Source organism: Papaver somniferum, chromosome 5 (assembly GCF_003573695.1).
Source record: "Papaver somniferum cultivar HN1 chromosome 5, ASM357369v1, whole genome shotgun sequence".
NCBI classification, from domain to species: Eukaryota; Viridiplantae; Streptophyta; class Magnoliopsida; order Ranunculales; family Papaveraceae; genus Papaver; species Papaver somniferum.
This window is the reverse complement of record NC_039362.1, coordinates 155,221,733-155,230,362: the sequence shown is the minus strand read 5'-3', so window position 1 is coordinate 155,230,362 and position 8,630 is coordinate 155,221,733. Positions and strand designations below refer to the sequence as shown.

At 35.4% G+C, this 8,630-nt stretch overlaps 1 long non-coding RNA gene across 1 annotated transcript; it reads right to left on the bottom strand.

Annotated features, from left to right (window-relative positions):
• Positions 1 to 4,334: 4,334 nt before the first annotated feature.
• On the bottom strand, positions 4,335 to 6,373 carry LOC113278007. Its single transcript, XR_003325262.1, has 4 exons — positions 6,141 to 6,373; positions 5,908 to 5,953; positions 5,212 to 5,325; positions 4,335 to 4,975 (listed from the first exon to the last, which is right to left on the bottom strand). It is a non-coding gene; the product is annotated as an uncharacterized LOC113278007 (long non-coding RNA).
• Between the last annotated feature and the right edge of the window lie 2,257 nt (positions 6,374 to 8,630).

Here is an 8,630-nt window from a genome sequence, read left to right as displayed (position 1 = left end):
GCTCCTGAGTACTGAAAAAGGATTATTCAACACCTGAAGTGACCATCTTTAACATACATACAAAAGTAGAGTAAACTTGAGCTTAGAATCCTTAGATTAGGAAAATCAAAGTTACTTTCCTAGCTATAAGTAAGAATCTGCCATTATATATGATAAATATTAAATACAAAAGTTGGCAGACATTTTTTTAGCCGATAACTACAAGTAACGCCATCCCTAATGGCTAATATAGTCTGTCGTATTATAGCCACAAAAGTTGACAGACATATCATTCTATAAAGTGTAGAAGCCCCAAAAGATAAATGCGTTTCCTTCACAAGTACATATACAAAAAAGAAGGATGTAGTTCGCACTTCGCATGTTATTTGGCTATGCCTATATAATATATATATACCAAAAAGAAGTTCCAACCAGTTCACTAAAGATTTCACCATCATATTTCCAATTGTTCCTGCAATAGAAACAAAAACAGTTGATCATATTCCCAATTCAGAAACCACCTCAAAATTATTATCACTACCACATTCTCTACCAAGTTTAAGGAAATACATTACGTAAAGACAATGTGCTACGAGTAAAAAAGTACAAATCTTGCATCTTCAACCAAACAACATGTACAAGTAACCATATCACAATCAAAGACCTTGCCTGTGATGAAGCAAGAGTTGCTTCCGTGATTGCACTCACCAAATATACAACTAGCTAGGGCCAGGACCACAAGCAAACATTAAAATTCCCAAATATACAACTAGCTAGGACAAATATTGTATAGACAGACACGAGTCAAACTTTCTTACGAATGTATTTCCTTATATTGTACTACTACTAATCACATTTCGACAAAGTTTAAGGAAATACAAATTTGTGCAGTTCAAGGTTAGCTGGTTATTTTGCCTTAAATTGATAGTCAGTCAGTTAGACAATGTGCGATGTTGCATCATCATTGTCTGACTCGAGCTCCTCCATTGCCTCCAAAAGAGTCTGAAGTGAAGTACTACCTAACCCAAATCCCTCATCTAACACAATAAAATAGTTAGTTGACGTACAAGAACCATAATAAATGAATCACTAACTAAAATTGATATAATAGCAAACATGAATTGAATATGTTACTTACTCTTTAGCGCACTTCTTATCCAATCTTGTGTGCATATCAGAGCTTCAATTGTTTCTGGAAGCATTGAAGAACGAAATTTATCTACAACTCTACCACTGGTGCTGAAAACAGATTCAGAAGCCACCGATAACGCATGAATTGCTAATATATCACGAGCTATCACTGCTACAATTGGATACATTGGTCCATGAAATTTCCACCACCCCAAAACATCAAAACTAGAATCATTCAGATCAATACCACTTCTTTTTCTAATAGGGTGAACATCAGCTGATAGGTATTGCTCTAGATCTGTGCGAACAACGTCATGTTGTGAACTTTCTTCCAGAAATGCCGTCAAACCTTTCCTTCTACAAGTAAAAGAACTTTGAGAAGATGAAGTACTACCACTACTACCAACTGAATCTTCCATGTTCACTTGATTTGTCGAAATGTTTGCTGAGTATACATGAGCTGAAGAAGCATAACGTGTTGCATATTCATTATACAATCTTTTCAAGACTTCCATAACTTCTAACTTCTTCTCCTTGCTGTTACCATGATATATTAATGGGAAATAGTAATCCAATAATTTCATTTTAAACCGAGGATCTAAAATGGAAGCTATTGCAAATGTTTTACTAGTAAGTTGCCAACATCTTTCAAACTTTTTCATCATATTCACTGCCATTTTTGAGATTAATGCATCATCGGAATCACACCACTCACGAAGTTCTAAATACAAAGAACAAGCAGTATCAAAATAACGATTAACTGTCACGTATGACGTACCTGAAAAGAGAATGGTGACTTCATAAAAGAACTTCAAGCAAATTGAAAGACTACTTGCATTCTTACAGTCTTCACTCGTTGGAGCAACATTAAGAAAATCAGGTTCAATCTTCCCGAACCGGTTAAATGCTTCCCGAAATAGAAGTGTTGTTTCAAGCATCAGATAGGTAGAATTCCATCTTGTATCAACGTCTTGAATCAACTTTTTATCAGGAGCATTGACTTGCAAGCAAACTTCTTTAAATTTTTGTTGTCTTTGTGGTGAACCTCTAATAAATTTCACTGAATTTCTAATTTTATGTATTTCTTCTTTAATTTGCAGCATCCCATGATCAACAATAATGGCAACTACATGAGCAGAACATCGAACATGGAATAATTCCCCATCCAAAAGTAATCCATTATCTGGTTTTAGCTGAGCAAGAAGTTCACTTACCACGACTTTGTTAGTTGAATCATTATCCAGCGTAATTGAAGCTATCTTCCTATCTATATTCCACTTGTGCAACTGCTCCATCAGTACCTTTGCAATGTTAACTCCAGTGTGTTGCACATCCACATCGTTAAAAGATAAAATTCACTTCTGAATCTTCCATTCTTCATCAACATAGTGAGCTGTCAAAGCCATATAACATCTATTCTGAGTGGTACAAGTCCACATATCAGTAGTAAGGCTTATGCGACTCTGTACCTTACTAAAAATCTCGTACAAATTCTTCTTTTCCATTTGATAAATCTTTATGAAGTCTGACTTCGTAGTGTTCCGCTTCACAAGTTTAATATTGGGTTGTATTGAAGTCAGCACCCTTCTAAAACCAATGTACTCTACAAATGAGAAAGGGAGTTCATGCAAGATAATCATTCTTGCAATACAATCACGAGTTACTTCTTGGTTAAACTTAAAGTTGTAAGCAGCTACTGACCCATCTTGTGTTTCACTGGCTTTCAAGAACATTTGGTTAATTTGTTGTTGTGCTCCTTTGTACGCCATACAACTATTTAGATGTTTCCTCAAACTGCTTGTCTCATTTTTGCTCTCCGCACCAATATTTCTCTTGCAGTGCTTGCATTCTCCGTGTGTTTTCCCTTTTATCAATACCTCTTGAAATTCAGCCCAATACTTTGAGGTTCTTTTGCGTTTACGTGTAGGTGACGGAACCACATCTGTTGTTGCCGCTTCTATATGATCAGAATCAGAATCACCAGAATCACTTGACTCACTGGCTACAGTTTCTACTTCTTTCGGCTCTGCTGAGTTTACAACTTTACTCTTCTTTGCAGCCTTCGAAACGGCAGCTTTAGGAGGCGGCATACACGGGGATTTCGAAACGGTAACTTTAGTCTTCTTTACATGAACACAATGATCACCAACACTACTTCCTGTTTGACTTATCATGTTGCCCCTGCAAGGAAAAACCAACAAACATCTATATCAGCCTATCAGGTATCATAAAGTATAAACGATAATAAATTTAATAAGCATATACAGTAAGAAGAAGACAAATGTTCCAAGCATATACGCATAAACAGCATACGCATCAACCACACACAAGGAATTAGTAGTTTATGACTTAATTGCCAAAATGGCAGTAGAAGACTTGCTCTTGTGCATGTTTTCTGCAAGCTACTGAAAACACCCAACCTTCGAGCTATCATTGATTTCTCACAAAAACAACCATAGAGTTCACATATCATTGAGATTACAGGGATACCCATTCAAGCATAATAAGTTTGCCTTGTCTGTGCAAGAGAAATCATCAAGAACAAGGAAAAAAAATTGATACAAAATGAAAGAACTTAAACAGTAGACTAATAAGAGATGAGCGATTCATTTGAACTAGACAATTACTAGATAAGAAATAGTATAATAACTAGACACAGCAACAAATCTAGGCCGGCCTGTTTGACAACTCTACCCACAAATCTAACTTCACTAGCAGCAACAATTAGAGCCATAAGTTAAATTATTGAATTTAGAGAAATTGAGCACACCAAATACTGATTAAATTGAGAAATTGAAAGATACCCACTGATTAAAATTGAGAAATTGAAAGATACCCACTGATTAACCTTATCACCCCCTGATTTTTTTAATTGGAATCTCTTCTAAAATCATACTGTAACAGATTCAAGAAGATTCAAAAGCCTCTAAAATCGATTCAATAAAAAACACGCGCATCACTTCAAGAATTTGTAGAGTAGCATATCATACTTTTCTTTCAGTGAAAGAATTTGAGAAACAAAGGATTTCCACTTCCAGTGTGTAGAAGTAGTTGCAGGCAGGAGAAGAAAGTATATCGGCTGAAATGGGTGGTGAGCTTCTCATCCTTTATATATGACCTAATTTTCGCTGGGATTTTTACAGAATTAGCCTTTATGAAATACCCGAATACCCGCGGGTACCCGACGGGTAGGATCCGGATGGATCCGTTCATAAACGGGTATATATGGGTAATTACCCGCCGGGTCCAAAGTGGTTAATGGATCCAATTTAAGGACCCGGAACCGGACCCGAATCCATCGGATCCGGTTCCGGAACCGGGTAATGGGTACCCATTGACAGCCCTATTTGTTTTGTGTATTTTCTAGACGACTGTTCATTGTGTTGCCGACTTGATAACCTGTCCCGCCAGCGGCTGAGCTTATTATTTTTATTTTTTTTTGAAAGTTGGAATTTATTAAAAAGCAACCGAACTTATATATTTGGAATATCATAATAGGTCTTATCTCTGTGATCGGGCGATATCCGCTTTTTGTTTAGAGGTATTTTTTGGTTTTCCCACGCTTAGCTTACATAACCTACATAGAAACATGTTAGTCAACATAATTAAGAAATTCTCTAACTTGTTGGTGATATGAGACTGCCTGGTTGTATGACACATCTGGCTTCTTCTTGATTTCGCTATCAGCTGCTTGTTGGAGATGCGGTAAACACTAATGACGTGGACCATCAGTGTGGCATCTGATGACGTGGACCATCTTTGACACGTGGTAGCTCTGACTCATTTTTGACACGTGGTAGCTATATCTGATCTTTTAACTCATGATGCATGTACACTGCCTCTTAAGTTTCCAACTCGTATAGATCTACAACAAAATAAAATTAGTATGAACCTCTGTTAGAATTTAAGTTGCAATAAGAAACTAGTTATCTCAATATTACGAAGGATCTACACGGTGATAAAGACAACAAGTATAATACGGGTATTTTTTTGCTAAGTTAATATGGGTTAAGGATAACAAAGAACGGGTAATAGAGATACAAATGGTCTAGCCTCAAACATAAACAATTCCTAATAAAACCAAAATGTTACAAATAATACCTGGTCCAATTACTTGAACAATACAGTTGGAGTAAGTGGTTCCAGTTTGTAGTTCTACATTCATCTACAAGTTCTGCAACATCACCATTCTCATCATCGAACAACTCTGGTTTTCTAACATGCACATACATAATATGATAGTTATTTAACAACAAAAATTAGCATTACTTTTCCATTCAAACATTTCATATAAGTTTAATAATTTGCAGTATTCATTAACCAAACTTTTTGATGGACCGAAATTGTATATTAACCTTCCAATCTCTTCAACCAAGAATCCACTATAGTCATTTTCAGCTACAACCCATTTAAAATCATCAACATAAATAATCAGTCCATTTCCTAATGACACTAAATAACTCACTTCTCAAACAAATATCTCCATTTTCCCATACTAATATATCTTTGAACTCTACTCATTAACTCTTCCACTAAACCTACAGTTGATGTCGAACAATCTCCAACAATTACTGTATTTATTTGTTACCAATAGTCGAGAAAACTTCAGCAACTTAATTATACATGCAACAAAAATTGATTAATTGAAAACTACAATCTGAAATTTAGGGATTCTGAAAACAACTAAAATGGGTATGTCTCCCTGAACCTAGGTGGTAATTGATATGAAGCATGAACAACATCACTAAAACAATTTGATCCACCAAAATTCACATTAACATTATCAAAAAACCTAACCTTATTTGTATCAGATTCTTCAACCCTAAAACTTCTCACATATTTCCTACACAGACACATAAAAAAATACAATACACAATCAATTAGTAACGCAACCATCAACAATAATAGATAATACTGATTTAATCCCCAATTTTCCTAATTAGGGTTTATGAAAAAAAATCCCTAAATTCGTTAAATTAGTGTTTCTGATAATGAATCGACATTCACAATATGGGTTTGTGATTACCAACCTCACTATGTTTGCAAGCATCGTGACATTCTCTTGTACAGAAACTAGGGTTTTCAACAACCGGTTACTAGTTTAAGCTCGAAAGTCTTCACTAAAACACCATTAAAGTTAAATCAACCATAAAGACACATTATTTGATCTCACAAGGATCTGTTGCAGATAAAACTCACTTGAAATCTCTCATTCTTCACTCAATCACCATTGTTACAGAGATTGGAGAATAGAAATGGAGAGAGAAATGGTGGCAGGTAATGAAGAAGGAGATGAGAACCCTAACTGTTATAGATCGTGTGTCGTTGTGACTAATCCTCTCCGTCGTTGGTATCCTTGAGATGAACATAAACACGATCTATGGTAACATATCTATTATAGATAGGTTAAGGACAGGTTGGTAAATTTACAAATTCATTTAACTCTGAATTAGGAGGTCCCACCGAATTAACGTTGCTACAAACGGGAATATGACTATTTTGTAAATTGTTTGTAGCAGTATGACCTTTTTGTGTATCGGGTCTTAATAGTAGGACCTTTTCTTACATTTCCCTTAATTAAAATACAATTAGACGGTCAAGATTTCATCAGATAAGATTTTCTAAGGATCAAACATCGATACTATTGGAGATGGTTTATTAATCATGGGGTCATATATTTACAATATGTGCAAATTCTCCTAAATAAAAGATCTTAAAAAAAATCCACGTAGAATTTTTAACACCCGCTATTGGAGATGCTTTTAAAAGCATCCCCCTACTAAACTCCAGGATGACGGGCCCACCTTCTCTATTATAGCTTTGGGACAAAACGAAGTAGAACTTTTGGAGATGTTTGATGATCAGTGTGCAATAAGGAATAATTTAGGAACAATATCATATCAGATCTTATAATCGTTGTTTTTTGGTTACTTCGATGGGGGTTTACTTTGATAAGGATCTCGCCGATGGTACAGAAAGGGTTTATACTTTTCGTTTTCAAGACCAGCTTTAACATAGATAAAGCACCTCCAGATAGGTATTCTTTTACCTCCAGATAAATCACCTCGACCGTGATATCTACAAATATATTTTTATGACACAGATCAGGAGAATAAGTTGAGGATGAAGGAAGGTAACGATCTGTTGGATAGAGATGTGTTGAAGATGTTAAGGGAAATCTTGAATAGTCACGATAGTTTTGTCCATGTTTTTTGTCAAGGTGCAGAACGAGAAGATCTTTTGCATTACTAGTTGATTATTAAAGAGAAACCTAAAGATCAGTTGCAGTACACTCTTCCAAGTGCTTCCCAGGTTGCAGTTATTGTGCCAATAGGTGATGAAAGTTACCAACATACTAAACGTGGAATAGTAGTGCATACAATAGCAGGGAATCTCCTACATGTCTTTGAGATAGGTGGTAATTATGGTCATATGTGATATCCGATTTTACTCCCTTATGCAAGCTACGGGTGGGACATAAATAGCAAAGATGAAAATGGAAGAAATATGTCATGCAGTGGATACTATTCGTACATTTTGCAGGAATTAATATGGTCTTTAATATGAAAAGTTTTTGAATTCATGTTTTTCCTTATGACACATCGTTAACTATATCTTGCATCATATCTTCTCTAATGTGTTTTCGACTATATCTTCTGTAGGTATTATTAATATAGTCTATAAATTCAAAGACCTAAGCTCACAATTTTAAAGTATTTGTAATCAATTTGGTGGGTGTTTTTATATCTTTTATTTATTCGACAGATCCGAAACAATCATGATTCACTTTTCTTCGAGGTGGGCGATTGTTGTAATAGTACGTTGTGGATAATTGGGTTAAAATTGACTCCGCCAGAATCAAATGGATTACATGTCATCAAAAGGAGATAAGGGCGGAAAATTACGAAGAACTACAAGATGCACAAAGAGTGGGAGAAACCATCGTAAGTAAGTTACAAGTAGAATACATGTACACACTCTGTTTTTTTTTCTTAAAGTCAAAGCTTCAGAATCTACTTTAGTTTTAGAAGAAAGCAAAACACTTGGTATGTTTCTAATTTTACATCCTAAGTACATCAAATATGCATGAATTCTTGATACGTTTTTTGTCTCAATAGACGAACTAGGCAAGAAGATAGTAATACCTTCTTCATACATTGGCAGGTCGCATGATATGTACCAGCGATACCAAAATGTGATGGCATTGGTACAAAAATATAGGAAGCCTGATATATTTCTTATAATGACTTGCAATCCACTCTGACCCGAGATTGTAGCTGAGTTACGTCCCGGTCAATCTGCATCAGATAGAACTGATTTAACAAGTAGGGTATTCCATGCTAAATTTGAGTTGAAGGAAGATATATTCAACAAGAATATACTTGGAAGAGTAAATTCCCATGTTCATGTGATTGAGTTTCAGAAAAGAGGTCTACCTCATGTCCATATGTTGATCATTTTGGAAAGGAAAAAAAAAGTTACAAGGTCCCGATGATTATGATCGCATGGTTAGAGAAGAA